Here is a 27,196-nt window from a genome sequence, read left to right on the forward strand (position 1 = left end):
ACCTGATAAACTGCTGGCAAGGGAAATCGCTTACCAGATTATGGCTGAGAGTGTTACACAGACTCTCAAGAAGGAAAAGAAGAAGGGCTAGCCCTCTTTTCCCTTGAGGCGTGGTGTCTACACTCTGCATGATCTCAAACATGTAGAAAAGGAAGCCACAAAGATTCAATCCTTAACTCTGGCGACTATCCCAAATAGGCCATTTGATCCAAAGAAAGTTGTCTATAATGCACTAGAACAGGCCAAATTGACAAGATTTGACCATAAGGAAGATATGTTTGATGACCTATTCTCTTCAGCTGAGTCAATAAATCAGGTTAAAGAATTCGCCAAAGCGAAATATAATGATGAAGGGTTGACTGAATTTAATAAACTTTGAGAACAGTGGTTGGAAACTCTGCCTCTAGATTTACTAGCAACAACCCCAGCGACATCATCAAGCGAGCCTGGTCGGCAACAGTCAAAGGAACCTCCGGTTATAACAAAGGATCATAAGAAAGAACAGGAGGAAAAGCAGAGGAGAGAACAAGAGGAAAGGCAGAGAAAAGAAAAAGAAGAAAAGAAGAAGAGAGCGCAAGAGGAAAAGCAAAAGAAAGAGCATGAGGAAAGGCAAAAGAAAGAACAAGAGGAACAGTAGAAGAGAGAACAGGAAAAAGTGCGGAAGGAGTCTCAAGCCGAAAAGCAAAAACAAACCACCATTGATGTCAATATAGATACTCGTATTGACCCTAAATTGCTCCAGGAATGGAAGCAATTTGATTCCATCATCAGTGGGTTGGAATGTTCAAAAGATACAGACACTTCCAAGACAACAGACACACCAGAAATCACTTCACCTCAGGTTCTAAGTGGAACCAGCGGCCCACCCATTTCTAAAGACGTTGAGATAATACCAAAGGACCCCTCTGACCAAATCATTTTGCAGGTAGAAGATATTCCTCCCCTGGATGTCTTCTACAGCCCAAGTCATAAAGCAGTGGTTAAGCGACAAAGGAAAAGAAGAAGGACTGATCAACCTTCCCTTTTCCCAGAACAAACTGTTACAGGCAATGTGGTTTGGAAGGAGGAATTTGACCCCTTTGATGACCTGACAAAACTGTCGCAGTATGCGGGAGCCTATTCAGCAGCGACAATTGATAAGGCATCAGAGGTAAGTCTTCTACTGAAAACCAAGGATCAAGAGATTTTCTCATTACAGGCAGAGTTAGCTGAGACAAAGCAGAAGGCAGAGCAGGCGGAGCAGCAATTGTTGACACAACAGCAAGCGAACAGTCAACTAACTCAACAATTGCAGGCAGAAAAGCAAAGGGTCGACCAAAGCGCGATCCAGAAACAGAAGGAATTATCAGAGGCATTGGCACAATTAAAGGCTGCGAATGAATTAATGTTGAAAACAAAGGATGAGCAAATCGCTCAATTATCAGCACAGGTTGAAAAGACAAAGGGCATTCCACAAGTGGCTGAATTTAGAGCAGAAGCATTACAAATAAACACTGCATTAATATCTCAAATTAGGCTTCTGTGTCAACAAATCGCCCAGGCAGAGCCACTGTGTGAACTAACGGCATCCATAAATAAGCAAGTAGAAAAGGCCAGAACTGAATTGGATCAAGCCGAGGAAACCATAGCTGCATTTCTTGACTGGCAAGATTCTGATCAAGGACAAGCGGCAAATTTGCCCAGGATCCTAGAACCACATAAAGATATACTCTTCACAGAATGGCAGTCCCAGTTAATGAAAGCAGAGAGAGCAGCTTCAAGATGTAAATCAACTTCTAGCAATTTAGTTGAGTTAGTTAATAACACTCTCTACTTATCAAACATGATCTCCCAATGCACACTAGGACAGTTGACAACAACGAACACATTGGAGCAATCATGTTATCCTGATTTAGAGGAAAAAGGGAGATTAATCGCTGGGATTAATAGTTTAACCTGGGACACATATTGGTTCTTCCTGGTAAAGCCGCATACACAAAGAGCTGCCCTTAAGTGCCTAACAGATGCGATTGGGTATATGATTCCCGATATTCAGGATGCCACCTATGCCGCCCAGCTCAGTTCGCGCCTCAACAAACCTCCTGAAGTAGAGCCAATGCTTGTGATAAGTCAGCTCAGATTTAAAGGCAAGCAGCCTACTTGATGAATCATGCCGCCGATTGCCAGATCGCTGAGGAAAATAGGATCAAGATTTATTGATACCGATTTAGTAGGATTTCAGTTTAGTAGATATTTAGATTAATTTAGTATTTATAGACCCTTTCATTGTTTTGGAAAGGGTCGTAAAGTTTTGTACCAGACTTAAAGACTGAAGTTTGCACTATTGTGCTTCAGTCAATATTCTTTTATGAAACTAGACCAGTTGTTCTTAATTCAACAAGGAAGTTTTGATGCAATTGTGCACTATTGTCTTTGTTGAGAATGTTTCTGCGTTGAACGAAGAATTACAAGTAGCGATTGATATTGGGAGTGTCAAGCAGCTCATGTGGTATTTCTATCTATGTCTGAATTCATTCCTTTCATATGAATTGTTATGTGATTATTTTTGCTATTATTGATTATATGCATGCGCTGTAACAACAGATCTACATTCATTCCACTATTGGATGTTTTATGATGTGCATTTCTTTTTAATCATGTTTATGTCAATGATATAAATGATAAGTGTGGTAATATCGCTTCAATCGCTTTGCTTAACTATTTAAGCATAGTAATCATGAATGAAATAATGTCTATGTATGTTAAATAGAGTCATCTATATGCTTGTTTATAGACACAGATCATCAAGCGTTGCACTTTAAAGTTCAATAAGTTCCCGGGATAGATCATAGTTATTGTATTCTTGTTAATAGTTTTAGTTATTTTCTCATCGCTAGTTTAGTTTATAAATCATCCATTCATCCCGTTTATCCATTTTTGGGAAATTGGTCCCATTATCCCCAGTCGGAGCCACTATTCCAAACAGAAAAGGAGCTGTACTAAGGTCCAGACCGGGTGGTTATCCCCAATGTTGTCGCAGCGATTTTCAAGGCCTCAACACCTCCATAGCGAGTTCCTCACGAATTTTCATGAGGTTCAGGATGAGAACAAAACCTTCCACTATGCGTGGTTGTTGCTCTCCATCGTCCTAGTGGCTTGGGACCTGCCGGAGGATAGTCAGTTTCCTCTCCTGGGAAAGGATTATTGTAGGCTGCCCATTTTTCCTCCCTTTGGGCCAAAAGGACATCATGTGGGTCATGGAGACCAAAGTTTTCTGCTTGTTGATGGAGGCGAGCATTTGCATGGCCATCAACCAGAAGCTGTGGTTGTCCCCAATGGTGTTTGAGTAACTATCAGAGTACGCAGAGTTTAAAGTAGACTTCCACCGCATATATATCAGGGTACAGAAGGATTCACAACAGAAATGGTTTGAAATGCCTTACCTTCCTATAGATGATGCTATTCAAGAGGTTACCAAACGATGGTTGGTAGATTGGCACTTTCCATCCGATCTGGCTCCAAGCAGTAGCAAAGGCATGGGAAGCTCTACGAAGAAGAAAAAGAAGGAGGTAGTGAAGCAGGTGGTCCAGTAGTTGGCCAAGAAGCGAAGGAAAGAGGCTGAGGAGAAGGACTGGTTAGAAAAGGAGCACGCTGCAAAGCAGCATGCCGAACAAGAAGAGCGCAACACTAAGTGGATTAGTAAGTCCCCTTTGCCCCAAATAGAGGAAGAGCAGCAGTAAGAGCAGGGTGGTGGCGGCCAGGAGGAATAAAGCACTCCCTTTCGGGTAAAAAGGTACATATATCAGCAGAAGGAGGGGCCCTAAAAGAAGTCGAACGCGATGAAGCCATCACTAGATCTGATTACACTAATAGAAGGTGATCTCGATGAGATTGGAGATAAGGTGCGCTACACCACAACGTAACTGCTGCAACAATTCAAACAGTAGAAACAACAGGCACTAAGTACTATCCAAAAGGATCTGCATGAGTTGCAGGTTCACGCCAGCATGATCTAGGTGGGCACAGCGCAGGTAAGTGTTGTACCAACCATCTTGGCACCCAGCACCAGTCAGGCAACAGAGATGGTCAAATCACTAGGTCTCTGGGTAGTTGCATGACCAGAAGGATCATTGAGCGTGGAGGCGACCGATGACAAGGTCATTGTGAGTTATCTAAATAACATCAGCCTCAACATCACCGCACTCCCCAATTAGTATTTTCACAGGCTCCAATCAAGTGTGACAGCAGAGCTAAGGGCACGGAAGCAACGTGCCCTCAGTTTAATAAGTGAATATCGAGTGAACAATGAGTAGATGTTCATTGAGAAGACAGAGGCCTTAAAAGCAAAAGACACCATCCAGGAGCAGAGCACTCAATTAGCGGCCATGGTGGAAGAATCATGTAGGACAGTGCTGGAGTTGCACATACCTGAGGAAGCGTCGTTGAAGGCCAAGATCAGAAAACATGTTGCGAGCATGCACGATGCCAAGGCAGAGGTGGCCAGAGTTCAGTTTGAGTTGAACATGAAAATCACTGAACTAGAACTGAAGTCACAACCTTCAACCCCACTAGAGGTTAGGGAACAATGCGAAGCCACTGTTAAGGATGGATTCGTTACGGTGGATGCCGCAGTTGTTGACTTCACCGCGTTGTTTAAGCAGGCTATGGAAGTAGTGATGACCCTGCAGGAAGATCCCACCCTGTAGGTATTAAATACAAAAGTCTACGAGCTCCAACAACAATATGATGAAGTGAGAGCGACGACGTGCACCATCGCTATAGAACAGCGCGTCTCAAAGCTACAGGAGGCTAAGCAGCTCCTTACATAGGTGGAAGCGGCGCAAACGAAAGAGGAAGTCCTTAAGGCCAGGATGGGGCCTTGGTTGGATGAAGCATACGTAGTCTTGATCAACATATAGGAAAAGTTGGCCAACTTGCAGAGTACACAACAGTAGCTCAAGCTAGCCAACGAAGGACTAGTGACAAAGAAGTTGGTAGAGCAAATCTAGCAGGCAGCCAAACAAAGTACAACTGAAGTAGCAGTTGCACAAGTGGAGTTGGGGGATCTTCGCAGCAAGATCTCTATGCCATGTGAGTGACTCGAGGGTGAGTAACAATCTTTGTGTTGGGGTCCTGTTGGGATGGGGTCCCCTGGGTCAATTTTGGGGAAAAAGCCCAAATTTTGACATATAAAGATGTAAATAATCCGAAAATTGTGGTCACGGAGTGCATAGTTAAGTAAAGAGTCAAAAAGGGTTTTTAACCTCTTTTATGTAAGTTAAATCAGCTTTTGAAGATCTATCCATGATCCACAGACCATGGGATTGTATAAATAGGTGTGTCTTAGAGAGTCTAAGACATGAAAAAAGTAGAGGAATAGAAGTTGTCTATGGGAATGACAGAAGGAGTCTAAGTTAGCACAAAAGGTAGAAGAAAGGATCTACAGTTGTGTGCACAGAGGCCTAGAGTAGTGTCTGTAGCTGAGTGCGCAGACCCCTGCAGCTGAGAGCGCAGGGAAGTCTTGAGTCTATAAGCTTAACTGATTATCAATAAAGAAGTTTTATTACAGAAATTATTGTGTTTATCCACTTACTTCTATTATAATGTGCTTTATGCTGTGATGAATGATGGGTTTATGAAATAATGTTGTATTGATGTGAAACTTTACTGGATATATACTGTTATGTGAACTCAATTGAGATACATTCTTTAAGCAAAGATTATATCGTTGTATGTAAATGTTATCTAACACTTAAGAAGATCTGAATAAATACTCGGTTAAGAATAATCTTGGATGCACGTATGTAGCTAATTATCCTGTTTAGGGTCCGCAAAAGCCAATCATAGACCTTCATGGAGGTCTAGGAGATGATTAAAGGGAGTTCCATCGATAACCCATAAAGGCTTATCGGTCTGTGGGAAGGCATATCTAGATCACAAAAAGACATCAGACAGTTCTCAGGGTGCAAAAACTTGGTTCCATGACCCCCCCCAATACTGCTTCGGGTGAGACTTCAATCCGTGCTCTACAGATTGATACCGAAAGGGCCAGCAGTGTATGGATTTGCTTGGTGCGACTAACTCTGAACCTAGGTCAGGACCCACAAAGCCAACAACTCTCGACACTATAACATTCGGCTTAATCCACATAAGTGTGTCTTCTGTGTTGAGTCTGGAAAACTTCTCAGTTTTATTGTTTCGAAGGGTGTTATTCGTCTTTATCCTCTCAAAGTGGAGGTTATTGTTAATCTACCCCCTCCCTCTTCATTGCATCAATTACAGAGTCTGCAAGGCAAAGTGAATTTCCTTCATCGCTTTGTGCCTAACTATGCTGAGCTTGCTTCAGGTTTCACTCGATTGCTTAAGAAAGGAACTCCATTTCATTGGGATGAGACTACCCAAAAGTATTTTGATGACTTAAAAGTTGTCCTTATTAATTAACCTTTATTGCACCCTCCGAACTATCATCATGATTATTTCCTCTATCTAGCTGCAGCTTCTAACAGTATTGTTGTGGTACTGGTGCAAGACAATGACGAAGGTCATGAACATGTCAGTTATTACCTTAGGTGCAATCTCCTTGATGCTGAGACCCATTGTGCTCATGTCAAGAAGTTGGCTTTGGCTATTGTTGAGGTTGTTCAACGCTTTCGGCATTATATTCTCCTCCACACTACAACCGTGATTTCTGATTGCAACCCCATGAATTATATTTTGACTCATCAATTGCTTGGGGGCAAATATTCCAAGTGGATTTTCATCCTCCAAGAATTCGATTTGGTGTTCACTACTGCCAAATCAAAGAAATTGCTTGTATTTGTTGAGTTGATTTTCTCTTTTCCCTCTACTTCTCCCTACTGGTGCTGATGAGAAGTTACATGATGAGACTCTCTTTCTGATTAGCACTCTCGATCATTCATACAATGATATCATCGTGTATCTCCAAACTTCTACCTTTTGGTTTGCATTGTCCAACGATGATTGTCGATGCATTCAACATCAATACCAACCTTACTGCATCATTGGGGATACTTTATACCACGTTGGTATTGATTCAATTATTTGCCAATGTTTAACTCTCAATGAGCTTGAAAGGGTCTTAAATGACTGCCATTATGGTGCATGTGGTGGTCATCTATCTAGCTATGCCACTACTCAAAAGATATTTTGTGATGGTTACTTCTGGCCCTACATCTTTAAGGATTGCATTCTTGCTGTACGAAAATGCCACTGGTGCTAGATTTATCAGCAGAAAATGTGCGCCCTACCTGCTCTCCTTCATCCCGTTATTATCGTTGGTCGCTTTTCCAAATGGGGCATTGATTTTTTGACATGTAACTCTTGTTCGACTGGGGGGCATGGTTATATTATCGTTGTCATGGATTACTTCACCAAATGGACCAAAGCGATGCCTGCATATTCAGCTGGCGGTACAATGGTGGTGCAATTTCTATTCAGTCATGTGATTTCCAGGTTTGGAGTGCCTCAAGCCATTATCACTGACCATGGCTCCCATTTTCACGATTATATGATGGCTGAGCTGACTTCAAAATTGGGCTTGTGTCATGACATCTCATCTCCATATTACCCTCAGGCCAATGGCCAAGTTGGAGCGGCAAACAAAATTTTAGTTACTATGCTTCAGTGCGCCATTGGTATGCACAAATCCAACTGGCATCTCATGCTTTTTTTAACTCTTTGGGCCTACCGAACCTCGACTAAAGACACAACTAGATTCACACCTTTCTAGCTCATCTATGGTCTAGAAGCTACCCTATTGATTAAATGTGAAATACCCTCACTGAAATTGGCTTTCGAATTACTCCGTGAAACCTCACCTCAAGAAGAGCGTCTCCTATATTTGGAACGACTGGATGAAACCCGCCATCTCATTGCTTCAGTCATTCAAGCACAAAAAAGGTGAGTTAAGTTCCATTTTGATCAGTCGGTCTCCCCTTGTGTTTTTTCTGAGGGTGACTTGGTCTTGCTATATGACCAATTTAACGATAAGCTAGGGGCAGGAAAATTCGATCCCATGTGGCATGGGCCCTATATTGTCAAGCGCGTATTACAAAAAGGGGCCTATGAGCTAATTGATTATGAGGGTAACCCTTTGAGTAAGCCCCGCAATGGGATGTACCTAAAAATGTATTATGCGTGAGACATCTCACATGATTACTTGTGTACATAAGTGTGTTATTCATTTTTGTGCAGTTTGGTTTGGTGTGTTTTTTCAAGCAGCTTTCCTACTTATTATGTCTTCACCTTCTTTGTAGATGTGTGTGGCTCCTTATGTCAGTTTTTCTAATGGTGCTTCTCGTAGTACCTGGAATCTATCATCTGCAGCATGGGCTATTTATGCCCCTCATGGTGAGTTGATTAATATTTAAGGTATTTTTGGAAATAATACTGAGAGGGGGGGGGAGTTAATCAGTATTATCAAATAAATTATTTTTCATTTCACAATCAGATTTGTATATGCTACTTCAGCTATGGGAAATTGTGTATATATGCTACTAAGTCTAAAGAAACCAACGTATATGAGAAAACTTAAGATTCATTAATTGTTGATCTTTAATCAGTGCATCAGGACTTCATTAATCATAAGAACGGTAAACAGAAGCAGTAAAATAGAACAAATCATCACACACAAGGACACAAAGATACAAGGTGGAAACCCAATGTGGGTGAAAACCACCTACTGCAATTCGTCTCTATCTTATTTTAATTAGAAACTTCTTTTTACAATGATTCTGTACTGGTGCAGTCTTATACCAGTACGCAGGCTCCTACCTACAGAAGGATACAACCTTCTCTCGTTCTCCAGCTTCTCCTGGAAGGGAGCTACAACCCCCTTTGCTCTTGTACTAGTTGAGGTACTAGTACGTAGGTGCTGACCTACAGAAGGCTACAACCTTCTCTTTTCTTTCAGGGACCACATTTCATGAATTTTTAGACTAGATCCATGAATTACATCAATCAAACATCAAGTATATCTGCATCAACCAATCTCCTTTGTACCAAACAAAACTGAATCAAATAGTCACTTCTTTGAATGCTGTACCTAGAAAACAGTAACAGTAACCAGACACCAATTCTAAACCCAAAACACTGCAGCAATAAACAGAAGTAGCTAAAACATATTTCAAGAGACATACGGTACTTCAATGTGTATAACCTGCGTGCATATGCTTCTAATTTAAGGCCAACCAACGTATACGCTATTTTTAATTACAAAACCAGCGTGTATACACGCCTTTGCTTCGCTGAACCTGCATACAGATCTATAAAAGATAATTTATCCTTTTCACTTATTCAGACATTAGTTATACCCAGATTATCAGATTTATAGATCAAGTCATGCGTCAAAATAACAGATCAAAATCACACAAAGATACTACTATTCAAGCCTTAAGATCTTGATCCATCAATAGTACTTATCCTTCTTCTTGCGCTCAGGTTCCTCCTTGATTTAGATCTAGCTATGCACCATAACCCAATGACCAGTATTCTAGATCTAGTTCTTCATAAGATATTCAATGCTTGAGTCAATGCCTTTGCCTAATGATCTCCTTCCCCTTTTATAGTCTTAGGCCTTACACAATACCATGGTCCAGAACCATAAAGAATCAATACCTTAGACCAAATACCTAGGTTCAACACTTCAGATGAGATACCATGGTCCAAAACCATAGGTCCAAATACCAAGGACTAAATACCATGGACCAAAAATATTTTTTCCCACACATATGCGCTTTTCTTTGCATGAAAGTGCGTGCATACATATACGAACCTTTTGATCATTTAACCCACATGTATACGCACCTTGGTTAAGATGAACCTGCATATATCTATTTTTCTTTCATTCTAAGAGCCTGAATTATGATCTGTCATTTGAGTGAGTTGCCATCAAGGACAACACCTATGTCATAGCGTCAAACCTGTTTCATAATGCCAGCAATCTCCCCCTTTAGACTTGATGGCAACCCCAAGTCACTCAAATTCATTCTCCCCCTTTGTCATCAAGTGCAAAGGGTTATGCTCCCCCTAAGTTCATGCTGAAATCTTTGCTCTGCTGTGCTGTCCATGCTCCCCCTGACTATAGGTAAGGTCTGCAAGAAGATGTTCTACAAGAAGATACATAACTTTATACATCACAAATGACCTTCCTACCGCTAAAGACTCATACATACATCCATCTCCCAAACAAGTGGGGATTGACTCATCCACTCAACCAAGTAGGGATACACCAAAATTTTACACAAGAGGAAACAAGAATATTACATTATCCATCCCAGGCATAGTGGGGAAACCAAAGTAGGCCGTTACATGACCTTGATAAGAAAAGAAATACATGACATAGAGACGAAATATCTACAACCAGACTATGATAGTTAGCAGCATCTGTCAATCATCATTCAGACTAGCAACCATGTTCTTCTTCTGCAACTGTTCCACCTGAAACCAAAAACACTGTGATCTTGAACCAACCTGTGCCAGATGGTCTCTGTCAGACCCATATCAGACTCTTTTCATCCTGAGCCTGGCCCATTGATTGTCTTAAAACCAACATATCCACGACTGTATCCACATAAACTGGCGTATGTATGTGGATTCTCCTCATTAAACTTGCGTACAACCACTTTTCTATGAAACAGACAAGTTTCAACAGCAAGATGATGCATCAACTACTCCCAGCTTCTGCCTGAGGTATTCAAATGTCTCCCTGGGCAGTGGTTTGGTGAGTATATCAACAACCTGTTCCTTGGAGGGAACATACTCCAATTTTACCTTTTGTTCAAGCACTTGTTCTCGAAGAAAATGATATTTGATAGGTATGTGCTTGGTCTTTGAATGCATGACTGGATTTTTTGAAATGCTAATTGCACTTGTATTATCACATAAAATAGAGATAGGTGGAGTACAAGTGATTTTAAAATCTTGCAAAATTTGCATCATCCAAAGGAGTTGTGTGCAGCAAGATGCAGCAGCCACATATTCTGCTTCGGCTGTAGATAAAGCAATTGAACTTTGTTTCTTGCTAAACCAAGATACTAATCTAGAACCCATAAAGAATGCACCACCACTAGTGATTTTTCTGTCATCCACGCTTCCTGCCCAATCTGCATCGATATATGCATGAAGTGTGAGATTTGTATCTCTAGGATACCATAAGCCATAGTTTTGTGTCCCTTGAAGATATTTGAAAATTCTTTTAACTGCCTGAAGGTGTGCTTCTTTTGGATTTTCCTGAAATCTTCCAACTATTCCTACTGCATGCATGATTTTTGGTTGGGTACCTGTCAGATAGAGCAGACTACCAATCATGGATCTATAGGTTGGTTGATGTACTACTGTTGAATCATCATTTGTGTTGAGGTTGCATCCTGTTACCATAGGGGTACATACTAGTTTCGAATCTTCCATGCCGTATTTCTTCAAGATCTCCTTGACATACTTGGTTTGTGATAAAAAGATACCGTTTTTATTTTGTTGGACTTGTAAACCAAGAAAATATGTCAGCTCACCAAGCAAGGACATTTCAAATTCTTTCTGCATCACCAAAGCAATGTTTTGACTCATGGTTTCTTCATTGCTACCAAAGATGATATCATCAACATATGCGACAAGTATTAGCAATTTATCATTATCAATTTTTACCTATAGATTTCTATCTGTTGATACTTTTGAAAAACCTTATTGATGGAGGTATTTTTCCAGATGATAATACCAAGCCCTTGGAGCCTGTTTAAGACAATAGAGTGCCTTCTTAAGTCTGCATACAAGTTTTGGATCATTTCCAAGGATGAATCCATCTGGTTGCTCAATATACACTTCTTCTTCCAAGTCTCCATTTCAAAAGGCAAATTTCACATCCATTTGAAAAACTTTGAACTTTGAAAGCTAGAAAGAGCAAGGAACATTCTTATGGCTTCAAGTCTAGAAACCGGTGCAAAAGTTTCTTCAAAGTCTATACCTTCTTGTTGAGCATACCCTTTACAAACAAATCTGGCCTTGCTTCTAATAACATCTCTATTTTCATTCAGCTTATTTTTTAATATCCATTTTGTCCCTATGACATTCTTATCGTTTGGTCTAGGAACCAACTCCCAAGTGTTATTCTTTTCAATCTGCTCAAGTTCTTGATTCATGGCCTTGACCCATCATTCATATTTGCATGCTTCACTTACATTTTGTGGTTCAGTGGAGGAGAGCAATGCTAGATAGCTAGAAGCTTCTAAAATAGTTCTTCTTATTTGTACACCTGCCTCTTTCTACCCCAAAATTTGAGTTTCTGGATGATTCTTCTGAACATACCTAGATGGAGTCTTTTCTTCGATCCTTATCTATTCTTTTGGTGCCTCATGGGTTTCTTCTTCATCATAAGTCTGATTTGATGTTGAAGGACAGTCCTCATCATCTTCGAAATCTTCGGATTTTACCTGCCTAGGAAAGTTTCCTTCTTCATCAACCACTACATCAATACTTTCAACAATTCTTCCAATTCTTTTATTGTAACACTTATATCCTTTGCTGTGGGGAGAGTAACCAAGGAGAATGCCCTCATCTGCTCTAGATTCAAACTTTCCAAGGTTTTCATCAGTCCTTTTGATATAACATTTGCTTCCAAAAATTTTGAAGTATTTAACCGTGGGAGTCTTACCATACCAAATTTCATGAGGAGTTTGAGTGATGTTCACCCAAGCGTTTGTCTTGTTAAGAATAGTAACCGCAACAAATGTAGATTCACCCCAGAAGGTTGCAGGAGTTCTAGACTCATCAAGCATAGCACGAGCCATTTTTTGAACCGTTCTGTTCATCCTTTCCACTACTTCATTTTACTGAGGAGTCCTTGCAGTAGAAAATTCCCTTCTTATTCCATGTTCTTCACAAAAATCGAAAAATTCATCTGAGGTAAACTCCCCTCCTCGATCTGACCTGAGGCATTTAATTCTGTGATCTGATTCATTTTCAACCAAAGCTTTGAATGCTTTGAACTTTTCGAAAGCTTCGTCTTTATGCTTCAAAAGTCCTATCCAACACATCCTTGAAAAGTCATCAATGAACAATATGAAGTATTCTTCTCCTCGAGGTGACCTCTTCCTAGATGGACCACATACATCAGTATGTACAAGTTCAAGTGGCCTACTAGCTGATCCTTCCTTCTCAGGGAAACTAGTTCTAGTTTTCTTACCAAACTGACATGATTTGCATATTGTATTGTCTGGAATTCTGATGTCAAGGAGGTCACGAACCGCCTGATATTTGCATGCTTTCCTTATCTAAGAGAAGCTTAGATCCCCCAATCTTCTGTGTCATAGCCAGTTTTCATCATTCTTGATTAGATAGCATTGTTGTTGTCCTCCCTTGAGTATGTATAAATTATTTGGTCTTCTTATGCCTTTGATCATTGTTTCCCCTGTATCACGCTCATGAACAATACATCCATTTGATCGAAATATTACCTCATTTCCTTGATCACACATTTGATTGACACTCAATAGATTATGTTTTAAGCCATCAACATACATAACATTTCCAGCTTTGGCTTTTTCTTTCAAAATAATAGAACCTTTACCTTTTATGAATGCAGGGGTGTCATTTCCAAATGAAACCTTCCTTTCCTTTTCAGAGGCACTATACGACTGAAGTTTTTCTTTATCACCTGTCATATGTTTTGAGCAACCACTGTCGATGTACCATTGATTTTCCTGTCCTTCTGCATATAAGGCTATACCACATCTTTTTGGTTGCGGTCCTTTCTTCCTCCATGTTTTGGGACTCAATGAAGCTTGCTCCTCTGAGTTGTTTGCCGAAACCTACTCCTGCATTCAGAATCTTCATGACCAAAGTTGTTACAAATAGAACATTCTATTTCATTTTCAAGAGCAGAAAAGTTATTGTAGGTTATTTTCATGATTCTAGTCACACTCCTTTGATTTCGTGCTTCTTTGGTCATGATGGCCTTGTAGGCAACACATTGAGCTACTTTGTGTCCAAAGTTATAACAAGAGAAACATTGGCCATTGAAGAAATTCCTGCGATTATCAAACCTTCCGTCCAAGTCATTGTAATTTCCATAGCCATTTGTTCTTGAGACAAATTGAGAATGATTTACCTGTGGCTGGTTGTAACTTATATTCATCCTTGAAGTAGACTGCCCCATATTTACTTGGTGATCTCTGTTCATTCTTGAAGTAAATTGTCCCTAATTTACCTGATGATCTGCATTATGCCTTTGTTGTCGATTGTCAACCTATTCACTTCTCCTTGCTGCATCAAGATAAGTTTTGGAGGTGGATGGATTCTGTGCTTGAGATGCTTTTTCAGTATATCCAAGACCTGACTTGATTAGAGGAGAATGCTGCACTTTGATAATCTCATCTAACGTTTCAGATCCTTTAGCAAATCTAATATTAAGAGCTTTTGATTTCTCAATATCTTTTCTAAGTCCCACAATTTCACATTCTAAATTTTCATTGTGTTTTTCCATTTCAGCAAGTTGGAATGTTAGAGTATCTATAATCATATTCTTTTCTTCTAAACAAATTTTAAGTTTAGAAATTTCTTCATAAAGACCTTCTTCATCTATAACATCCAAGAAATCATCATCTTCAAAAGCCATCAAAAGTCTATAATCATTACATTGTTTTTCTTCATCACTATTTGAAAAACCATCACTGTCTTCATGTGTATAATAGCTCTTCTTACTTACATACTGTTTTCTATTCCATCTAACTGGTTCCTTACCTTTTTCAAGCTTATCTTTATGAGGAAACTTGGCAGCATAGTGATCGACTCTTCCACAAGCAAAAATTTGAAAGGTAGCTTACCTCTGAATCTTCCAGAACCCCATTGAAGGTTCTTGACAAAGTTTGATTCTTCCTCTCCTTTTGACATATGTCCTGACTCATTGTAATCTCCTTTTCCTGAGGCTTTGAATGCAGCTTCTCTCCTATCTGATGGTCCCCCTTTTCTCATTCCAAAAGAAGTTAGGATTCCATGCAGTTGTGACATGGTAATGCTCTGTAGATTATGCTTTTATTTTATGGCAGAAACTTTTGATTCAAACTTAGAAGACAAATATCTTAGAACCTTTTCAACCAAAGTAACTTCTTTTATTTCTTCACCCAAATTTTTCATACAATTAACAATCTCATATATATGTAAGAAATAGTTAGCCACACTTTCATCATTGTGCATTCTGAGATTTTCATATTGAATTCTGAGAGTTTGTAGTTTTGCCCGTTTTACCTGATCATCTCCTTCATAGCTCAGAACAATCTTGTCCCATATATCTTTTGCGGTTTTGAGCTGCATAACCTTGACGAATTCTGATTGAGATAAACTCCCTAATAGAGTATTGACAGCCTTTGCATTTGTTTCATACTGCTTCTTACCAGCCGTATCTATAGGAGTTGCTGATGGAAATGTCTATCCTGTTTCCACGATATCCCAAACTTCTGTAACAAGAGATTGAAGATAGGCTGTGATTCTTACCTTCCAATAGACGAAGTTGCTCCCATCAAAAATTGGTGGCCTGATCGATGCATCTTTTTCGTAGTTGCTCATGATGATAGATCTTCCTTCAAGCGATCAAGATTCTTCTGAAGGACCTGCTCTGATACCAATTGTTGGAAATAATACTGAGAGGGGTGGGTGAATCAGTATTATCAAATCAATTATTTTTCATTTCACAATAGATTTGTATATGCTACTTCAGCTATGGGAAACTGCGTATATATGCTACTGTGTCTAAAGAAACCAGCGTATATCAGAAAACTTAATATTTATTAATTGTTTATCTTTAATCAGTGCATCAGGACTTCATTAATCATAAGAACAGTAAACAGGAGTAGTAAAACAGAACAAATCATCACACACATGGACACAAAGATATAAGGTGGAAACCCAATGTGGATGAAAACCACCTGCTACAATTCGTCTCTATCTTCTTTTAATTAGAAACTTCCTTTTACAATTATTCTGTACTGTTGTAGTCTTATACCAGTACACAGGCTGCTACTTGCAGAAGGCTACAACCTTCTCTCATTCTCCAGCTTCTCCTGGAAGGGAGCTACAACCCCCTTTGCTCTTGTACTAGCTGAGGTACTAGTACGTAGGTGCTAACCTACAGAAGGCTACAACCTTCTCTTTTCTTTCAGGGACCACGATTCATGAATTTTCAGACTAGATCCATGAATTACATCAATCAAATATCAAGTATATCTGCATCAACCAATCTCCTTTGCACCAAACAAAAAGGAATCAAATAGTCAGTTCTCTGAATGTTGTACCTAGAAAATAGTAACAGTAACCAAACACCAATTCTGAACCCAAAACACTGCAGCAATAAACAAAAGTAGCTAAAACATATTTGAAGAGACGTACGCTACTTCAATATGTATAAACTGCGGGCATATGCTTCTGAGTTAAGGCCAACCAGCATATACGCTATTTTTAGTTACAGAATCAGAGTGTATACATGCCTTTGCTTCACTGAACTTGTGTACAGATCTATAAAAGATAATTTATCCTTTTCACTTATTCAGACATCAGTTATACCCAGATTATCAAATTTATAGATCAAGTCATGCGTCAAAATAATAGATCAAAATCACACAAAGATACTACTATTCAAGCCTTAAGATATTGATCCATCAATAGTACTTATCCTTCTTCTTGCGCTTAGGTTCCTCCTTGATTTAGATCCAGCTATGCACCATAACCCAATGACCAGTATTCCAGATCTAGTTCTTCATAAGATATTCAATGCTTGAGTCAATGCCTTTGCCTAATGATCTCCTTCCCCTTTTATAGTCTTAGGCCTTACACAATACCATGGTCCAGAACCATAAAGAATCAATACCTTGGACCAAATCCCTGGGTTCAACACTTCAGATGAGATACCATGGTCCAAAACCATAGGTCCAAATACTAAGGACTAAATACCATGGACCAAAAATAAGATTTCTCACACGTACGTGCTTTTCTTTGTGTGAAAGTGCATGCATACGTATACACGCCTTTTGATCATTTAACCCGCGTGTATACGTGCCTTGGTTAAGACAAACTTGCGTATATCTCTTTTTCTTTCATTTTGAGAGCCTGAATTGTGATCTGTCATTTGAGTGAGTTGCCATCAAGGACAACTGTGATCTGTCATTTGAGTGAGTTGCCATCAAGGACAACTGTGATCTGTCATTTGAGTGAGTTGCCATCAAGGACAACTGTGATCTATCATTTGAGTGAGTTTCCATCAAGGACAACACCTGTTTCATAGTGCCAAACATGTGTCATAATGCCAACAGGTATTTGTTTGGGTCAAACAACTAATAACACTTATGAATATAGCGTAGTTATCGAACTCTTGTCAGAAGCCATTTCTCTTGACATTTGAGAAATGGTTGTTAACCTTGATTCGCAACTTGTTGTTCTTTATCTCAATGGGTAATGTTCTATCAAAAACCCTCAGATATTGAGAAAGTATTTGTGTATTTGTCTCCTGGAAAGAAATTTTGATTATATCACATATCTTCACATTCCTAGGCATATGAATACATTAACAGATGCATTTGCTAATTATGTTTTAGACAGACATTTATGCAATATGTGAAAATTATTTTATCATAGTAAATAGGAAATATAGCATATATATGTTGATAATATTTGAGTGTAATACATCAACATCCAAAAAATAATATATGTGTTCAAATACACCCATGGCTCACAGGCCTCAAAACTATAAATGCTAAACTATGGACTATTCTGTGTGGTGATCATCATAACATGTTACTACTTGTACAACATGAGTTAGTAATCATCGACTCTGATCTTACACTCCCACTGTATGCCGCTGATAACGGCGAGGAATGTCATCAATTCGTGCATACTCTAGGATTCCTCTGGTCAGGCCCTCTAGATTTCGGTCATTCTCCTCTTCGGTGTCCCCTCCTTCCTGGTAAGGAGCGACCTCGAACTATAGAGCCACGCGTCGAGCTATAAGGGACATCCCTACTGGCCTCTTTGGTCCAACATCTATAGTTACAAAGTTAAGATGTCATGAATATGTATATGAAAAAAACAATAAAAAACCAAAAAACAAAATTGTTTTGCTCACCTCCATCATCATAGTCTTCTCCCTCTCAGAGTGGTATGTCAGGATCACTGCAAAAGTCAGTCCCGTTGTACAGCCAATCCTCTACCATGATCAACTATCGTCTGAACCATTAAAAGAAGGTAGGCATGTAGGACATCTTTTCACCCCCTCTAGATCTAGGCATTAGCTCACTCCATCAGACCATCCATGGATCTCGTGGTACTAGAGGATTCATCTCCGCCAACTGGTAGTGGAATAGTGGGATCTATTCCAAGAAGAAGGTCACTAAAATGGAACCATATCCAAATTGCCTTAAGTTTCCTTCTTTGCACTTGGATAGTTGTATTTTCATGTTTACCTTCATGGCTTCCACCTAGTTGAAAACTGTGGGCGCCATGCAATCCACAGCATACTGGAACTAGGATTTTTTGGACTCGTGTAGTGTTTGAGCCCCAGCCACTCAGTTGATGGTTAAGAGTATTACCTTCAATACAAGATCATTTATGGTCATGATGTCGATCTTGCCGCTTGTAGATTTCAAGGCTCCTGGGAAATGTTGGGCAAGAAGCATGTTTACACTTGCCCCGATAGGACTACCTCCATACAATTGGATCTGTTCCCCTCTGTGGGACAACCCAGTAATGAAGTAAATCTATGAAGCCTCCATCTCTAGCTTTTGGTCATGGATCAAAAATACCTCCCACCCAACATCCCATAGACTGATTAGGTTGAGCCCGTAGGCCCGGTGTCAGAAAGAATTTGAGGAGCCCACAGTTCCTCAAAGCATTCAAATAGTTTGGATCTTCCAAGGCCATTTGATCTATTCATTCATGATATTTTCCTTTCCACTCAATCGCCATATTTTTTCTTTTATTTTCCTGCAAACATCCCACATTGGATTTATAATTAGTCTTTGCCAAGGAAACTTTGGATTTAAAGCATTAAAATTGGGCAAAACTAGAAAAAATTCCATTCTCTAGGTCGGCGCAAATATTTTTAAAACAGGTGCACCGACAGCACGAGTCCCCATGCTAAAAACCCCAGATCAACGCGGTCCCATGCTTGGATCCCGTGCCAGCCGAGGGCAAAATTGTTTTGCAAAAAATTCCTCAAAATCCCTAAAAAGACAGTTAAATGCTAGAAAAACAGGTACCAATGCAAAGATTAGGGCCTCAGCTCTCACCTGCAATAGACGGTTCAGCAATCGGCTTCCTGGATCTACAGAAATCCACTCTTGAGGATTTAGGGCACAAGTGGGTAAAAATTTCTCCAAATGAGGTAAATGGTAAAAATGTTTTACTTTTCTCCCTTTTTATAAGCTTTTAACTACGTTTTAGGGTTTTAAAAAGTATTTTTCACCATGTTTCTTTAGAAATGGATAATGCATTTGCTTCTTGTGCAATGATAGGTGATGGTTTGTCGATGGTGATGCTAAACTAGAGTCGTATTTAAGCTCTTTTCCCGAGTCATAAAAAATTAAATGAAAATATTGTCGAGTATTTTTCCCCTTTTGACTTGTTAAAGAAAATAAAATGGGGAGTCTGCTTTAAGCCCTTTTCTGACTCTCAAAACACGAAAATATTTCCAAGTTCCTATCATTTTGACCTCGTAAACGGTTTTGAAATGTCATTTACCCAGTATATGTTTACCCCCTTTTCGGGCTAGGATAAACTATTTATGAAAAGGTACTCCTTGGCTGACATGGTCAAGAGGTTCTTTCAAGTATTTTTTTCTACCTTTTCGGACTCAAGAGACAACTTTACGAAAAGGGACCTTTTGGAGTTTTATTTTCCGTGTCTTTTTCAAACTCTCTAAACATGAAAAAGATACCGATTTTTCCCTTTGTTGAAATCGTTAAAATTTAATGACATCGGATTCATCACCATGACAGACATGAGCTTCTCCTTCCTAGGGCTTGTTAATCTTACTAGGTCAGATCTATCCGAAGGATGGACTTACATTACAAGCATATGCTATCCCCTTCAAGCTTGTGATAAAAAATAATTGGTGTACCTGCCAGAAATGGTGGGGGAAAATGGAAAATTTTTACCAGTTGGGTCGGCAGCTAGTGACTCTTGAAAATGACACTCTTCTACTTTGTGTCGGTTTGGGGTATCCTCACTTCATCATTAACCTTCCTGGGTTTGGGCCTTCACTTTTTCCTTTCCATTTGATCTTTTCCACATCATCATGACCTCCGATCCAATGGATCCAAAAGCTACCAAACTCCATATTCGTGTCGTTGATATCTTCAAGATTTAATCCTTCTGCAGTTTACACTCATTCCTGATTCTCTGTATCATCCATAATCATTGCATCCCTTGTCTCAAGTCAATGATGTGGGATACATCATGGCCCTCCTTTGATAAGGTCACTTCTTGTCAACTTCAGCTCATTATCCAGGAAGTTTGCCGAGAGACTCCCTTCCAGTACCTTAGAGATTACATGCCCTAATGGCAAGTTCTTCACACTTGAAGACAAGTTATCATCATTGGATTTTGATTGAGTGACTTCACGGGTGTTCAACTCTAATCCCTTATTCACACTCCATGGATTGTGCTACTGATACCTTGAGAGCCATTTTCATTACTGATGGTTTCTCTCGCACTTGTTAATAGTTCACATCATTGGCCAGTAATCAAGTGATTTTCTAGCATGTTCAACATCAACACATCTATTCACGTGCTAGAATTTGTACTTTGATGAGGTCATGTTGGAGCGAAAGGCCCTAGGCTCAGATTACGAAAGTCCAGGTTGTAGGGAGATGTGACATGATCATGCTTACATACATGTCTCTTTCAGATGGATGGTTATGACCATACCATGAGTTTGTTATATGTGATCCTTCTCATTATTGGATCGCTGTGACCATACCTTGGGTTAGATATGATCCTTCTTGCTGGATGGTTGCACCCATACCTTAGATCCATTTGCATGATCTTCTGGATGGCTGCATCCATACCACAATTCATGTATCCGAGATTTCAGTGATGTATATGTATCTATGTTTTCTTGCGGGTTTTCTGATGACAATCTTTGGCTTGATGCATATACTCATAAAGCATTTCACCCCTCACTCTCGTTTGGCCTTCACACTTTAGGGGGCATCTGTTACACAACATGTTTTTCACTGTCCCTATACTCCCCATTCCTCGATCCTGGAGGACCTCTACAGTGACCCTCATTTGTTTCCCTGTCATGAAGAACATGTCTTTACATCCCTCTTCATCTACAAAACATTTCCCTCTTACATAATTTCCCAAGAATATTCCTTCAAACTCAGTTTTCAAGACCGAAACTATCACTCAGTTTCTTCCCTACACTGATTTGTAGAGTCTAACGTTGGGTCTAGCACCAAGTGACGTTGGTAATCCATTCATGATCCACAACAACCCTCTTTTGGAATGTTTTTAAAAAATGGAGTTGAAGCTTCCAGGTCTAGAAGCTTCGTGAATGGAATTCTAGCAAATGGTTAAGCAAGATAGAGCCGAGAGAGACTGTTTGGGCTCCTTTCCCCTATTAAAATGGAACAAACCAAAAGGGATAAGGCCTCTCCCATAATAAGAGGATCCATTTCCCCTCTATCAAAGCTATATAAACGCTTCCTTTTCCAACCTCAACTAGCTAATGAAAGGGATGGAATAATCTGCAAATCTTGATAGCCATCTTGAGAGCCTTAGCCTTCTAGTTTATGTTTGTAAAGGGAGAAAAATATTGTAGTTTGTTTGGTTTGGATAAAAGATGAAGAAGCCTTGAACTTCCATTATTTTGAGGGTGAACCATGAGATGCTAACAGTGGTGCTGGAACCCGAACACGTCGAAGGAAACCTATAACGCTAAGGCGAAGGTTGTACTTTCATTTTTGTCATAATAATACAAATGATATTTTGTTTCCTATATCAATTGCATATGTTAGTTGGTAGCTTAATACTCATTAGCCTCTTAAGTAGGTTGAATATTTTGTATGCTATCATGCGTGCTTTGGTTTCTTGTCTCATTGTTTTAGGTGCTTGATTGACACTAAGGAGATGATTGCTGGAGAAAAGATACAAGGACTTCATCAAACAAGGATTAGTGATACAAGAGGTAGGATCTTATACATTCTAAATCTAAGGGAACTTATATTAGATTGTCTTGTTTGTGGCTAGACCCTATCCCCTAGGCTAGAGGGATTATATTTGTTCGCAGAGAGAATCTTCCTACTCCAGAGTGCCCAATGTAGCTAAGGTTGCATCTACTTCATGTTCAGTGTCTTATGCTCCTTGGGGTGGAGAAGTCTCCTTGGGGTGCATTATTTCTTCTCCTTTCATCTTTGTTTCTCCTTCCTCTGTCTCTGTTACCTATTTTTCCTCTATTTTTCTTTCTTCTTCTTTTATTCTTACTACCTCTTCCTCCTCTGTATTTTCTCCTTTTTCTTCCTCTATTTTTCCTTCTCTTCCTCCAATACTAGAGTTTGGAGTCTCTCTTGGTGCAAGGGCTTATGTTTCTAGGAAAGTCTCCCTATACATGTCCAAAAATATGTTCCATATGACAAGGATTCGTAAGTGGTTCAGGGAATCCACCACTATCAACTTGATGAGGCCATGGTGAGCTAAATGTTGGTGTTTTCCTTCCCTTACCTTCTCACTCATCTCCATGATCGAGTGGAGGAGGAAATGAGGGACACTAAGTCTTTGAGAAAGGGGTAACTCTACCTTGAATCTCAGCTCGTGGAGTGACCTGAAGTGGTAGGCATAAACCACACTTAAAATCCCTTCACAATATATATATTTAAGGATATGAAAATATACCCCTTCTATAGGGATTAATGCATGGGTGGTTGTTGATGAAATACCCTCTCGGATCTTCCCGAGATCCAAGGAAAACTGTTTTAGATTAGCTACAACTATAAAAAAGAAACATACATATATCCATCTTAATGCATGATAGACAAATAAAAGGAAGAATGATTACCTCAGTCCTTGGTGTAGCCTTGCTAGAGAACTCATTGTAGCAAAGTGGAAGACCTCTCTACCAGCTCCTAGATCAGAATAGGCACATAGACAAGACAATGCGTAATCCTACAACATACAAACTTTGATAATCAAAACATTAATATAAATTAAGATATAATCTAGCATGCATCTAAGTTACTTATTCATTATGGAATCTAATCAACATGTAAAGAAACATGACATCAACAACATCAAGTAGATAACACAAAAACATATCTATATTATTAGATAGAAGAAGAATGATTACAACCATCTTGGCTACATGAAGCCTCCTCTAGTCCTTCATATCCTCTCTCTCTCTCTCTCTCAACTTCTTGGAAGCATAGCAATACTAAATCTCTTGCAAAGTTTCAATGATCATTCGACCTCTTTCACAATGACCAAGCCTCCAATATATAGATGATGAGAGGTTGATCCTTGCCAATTCTTTCATGAGTTCCATTGAGGAAAAAGCTAGGATGTTTCCTCGCTTTAGTTATCTTCCCCTTTCCATGAGACTCTGTTAGGAATAGAAATGTCCTTATTTAGGTCAGAGGTAGATGTTTTCTACTTTTCGAGCTGACATTTGAGTGAAAAGTGGAGTGTCAGTCAGTCAACTCATGTTTTGACCTCTAGAATATCACAAATATTTACTAACACTGCCCTTTAGGAAAAAAAAGCATTAACCTAGGGGCTAACGCACTTGGTTGATAGATGGAGAGTATTATAACTCTTCTTCTCTATTTCTAGGGTAAGTTACCCTAGAAATTAGGCTAGTGATTTTGGTCTGGCCTTCAGCCAATCTGTCTTTCTCCTCTGAGATGATGAGGAGGTAATTTTCCTATATAAAAGATGTCCCCTAAAATGTGAGGTCAAAGATGAAGAAGATGGCTGAAATACTTTATAAATATTGTAGGAAAATAGAGAGAGGATCAGAGCTTCTAGACTATAGGAAACCTGAAATAAACCAGATATGTCAAAAAATATAAGATCATGTCCTAAGTCAGGCATTCCCATGCTCAGTTGTTATGTCAGAGTGATTTGCCAAAAAGAGATATGACAGTCATGTCCACCAATAAGCACAATGTGGAATTGTGTCATAATATGATTAACCTGATGAGCTGTCTCCCAAAACAATATAGGAAGCTTGGGAGAGGAAACAAGGTTGAGTGATGTAAGCCTCTACCCAAGGTCCTGGTCACTGCTATTTGAACAACATATTTCAGCACATGTGAATAAAGGAGTTGAAGTTGAACATGTGAGAAATGGTTTGATTACTAGTGAATGATGGAAACTACTAACAGACATGAGGATGGCCACTGATAAGGATGATGTTATCGAATTTTCCCAGTACAATCTAGCGAGTGTGAAAAGGATGTTGTCATCGGACACTGATAGAATCATTCAACTAGGAGCTAATGATGAAAACTCGCAATCAAACACAAGGTAACCTACCACTAATGAGTGCAAGTTCCAAGGTACTGATATGTTTCTAGATCTGATTTCTAGATCAAGTGTTGAATTCGATAGGAAGAGGTCTATCAAAAGGTAGGAAATAAGGTGTCCTACATTAGTTGACTGAAACAGGACAAGAATGATTTGTTTTGGAGATCAATTTTGAGCCATGTGTCAAATAGACAGAGGGAATTTTTGAAGTATATGATGGATGGTCAATACGGAAGCAGATGATAAATGGGTCCCTTGAACAATACAAGGCATGACACAAAGGTGTACCAGGAAACTTTAGACTCATGAACACCAAAGAGCATTAGGATACAGGGATGCATGAACATCAGAGTATGAAGGCTAAACTGATAGGATGGTAAGGTTCAGTGAGAGGCTGAAAAAAAGGGGTTTGCTAAGGGAATGACATGTTCAAGGGATAGACTGCTGCCAAAAACGCCTTCCGAATACAAATATTGAATCACTGTGTTGTCCAATTTTTCCCTATATGATTAAGTTTAATCAGTCTAGATAGGTAAACTCAGTGGTCTTTTCATATTTTGAGTCTGAAAAATATCTTAAAGAGAAATTCCACGGGGGTCCTTTTGTCTTGGTTGATAACCGGATGTGGCAAAGGTTTAATAGTACACCCGAGACATCTCCTTTTCCATAAGTTAGTCTACTAAGTTTAGATAAATTGATAAACCTATGCTCAATAGACATCTGCCTCATTTTGTTACGATACAAGGGGACATAGCACACTCGATCTTCTTCATGAAATTTTAATGAGTCAAACGAAGAAAAATTCAGTAGATCTTCATAAAATTTTAATGAGTCAAATGAAGAAAACTTGATAGGTCTTTTTTAGTTTAAAGAGCGAGGAAAAAGAAATAAAAGAGTTTTTCAGGTCTTCTTCATAGGAGTTTTACGAGTCTGAAGAAGATAACTTGGGGATTTTTTAGTTCAAAAATTAGAAAAGGTCCCAGAAAAGAAAGTGCTCATATCTTCTTCGTAGGAGTTTTATGATCTCGAAGAAGTTAACTCAGGGATTTTTCGTTTCAAGAGCGAGAAAAGGTCCCAAAAAATAAAGTTCTCATCTCGAGTCAAACTTGGTCAATTATGGAGAAAGACACTAAAATAGCATTAGAGCATAAGTAATTCTGACAACATGTCAATATGGCATCTGTTTGAAATATAGGAATGTGAAACTTCAATTTCGTTGACTAGCTAGAGTGAGTCATACCTCTAGAGTGACTATAAGAAGGGTTATAGGCCCTCATTTCCACTATTTTGAGTTCTGTGAGAGTGTTCTGGAGAGGAAAAGGAGTTAAACTTTCCCGAGAGATTGCAAGCAATCTTAGCTAACATTCAATGCACCATTAGTTCCAAGTATATTTCCTAATCCTTAGCTTGCATTTTTAATACCTTTTTCAGTCAATTTCAAGGATAATTTTTTAAATTTGGGCAAGCCCTAGGTGGCTTGGCTAGCTAACCCAGTTGCCTAGGGTAGGGGTTGCGTTAAGCATCTTTCCCATGAAAGGGAGGGGTTTTAGCATGCCCTATGGGCTCTAGAGGGCCATGTTAGCTGGCCAAGCACAAGGCAAAACATTATTTCTTGAATTCCTATGTTTTTTAGCCAGCAAAAGACTTATTGCAGGGTGTTTTTGTTCAGGAATTAAGCTTGAAAATTGAGTCCGTGGAGGGAAATATCTCATGATGTTGATGAAGTAAAAATTCTAAATGATCTGGCATGATTGACAGCTTTGCGAAGATGTGGGCTGTTGAATTATGCCAGACTTGACCTGATGAAGGGTCAGGAGTGTTGGCATTATGAGACAAGTGTTGTCCTTGATGGCAAATCACACTGATAACAAATCATAGTGCAGAAGGATAGCAGCAAGGAATTGATGATCAGTCTACAAGTATGAAGAAAAATATATACACGCTGGTTGGCTTCAGTAAAAGCGCATGTATGTGGAAAACTTATCTTTGGTCCACGGCGGTTATTCCTTGGAAGTTGTGCCTATGGTTTTGGACCTTGGTGTCTCGACGGACATGCTGATCCCTAGTTTTGAAGATGATGGTATTGGATTTCTATGGTTTTGGCTCTTGGTATTGAACAAGGCCTAAGGCTATATAAGGAGAAGGAAATCATTAGGCAAGTGCATCTGAAATGTCTTGAATATCTGATGAAGTATTAGATCCAGTATGCAGGTTATTGGTTGATGATGTATTGCTTGATCTGAGCTAAGGAGAGATCTTATCGGTTGATGGAGAACAAGATCTAAGGAGAGATCGAGATCAAATGGTTTGAAATGAACTATCTTTATTATGCGTATTTCTAGATCCGCATGACTGACGCAATATTATGTTCCGGATATAACTGATGTCTGGTACAGCTGCAAGTTATGAAAAATTATTTTTAGATCTGTACGCAGGTTGTCTTCGGTAAAACCGCGTGTATACGCGGGTTTCCTTCATTGAAGTAGCGTATATCCTTTGGAGCTTGATTTTTGGGTTACAACTGGGTCTGACTGTTATTGCAGAGTTCTGTAGTCTGCTCTGTGTTCTGGTGACTGGGTTTGACAGGGTTTCAGTGGTTCAGTGATTCAAAGATTGTTGATGTGAGTATTGGTTGTTTTGTAATCTGCTATGAAGGTTGAATGAATTGTGGCCTTCAGATTGTAATATTGTGCTTCAG

The sequence above is a fragment of the Pinus tabuliformis genome, chromosome 4_2, assembly GCF_031772625.1.
Source record: "Pinus tabuliformis cultivar Carrire ecotype Pingquan chromosome 4_2, CPIR1, whole genome shotgun sequence".
NCBI classification, from domain to species: domain Eukaryota; kingdom Viridiplantae; phylum Streptophyta; class Pinopsida; order Pinales; family Pinaceae; genus Pinus; species Pinus tabuliformis.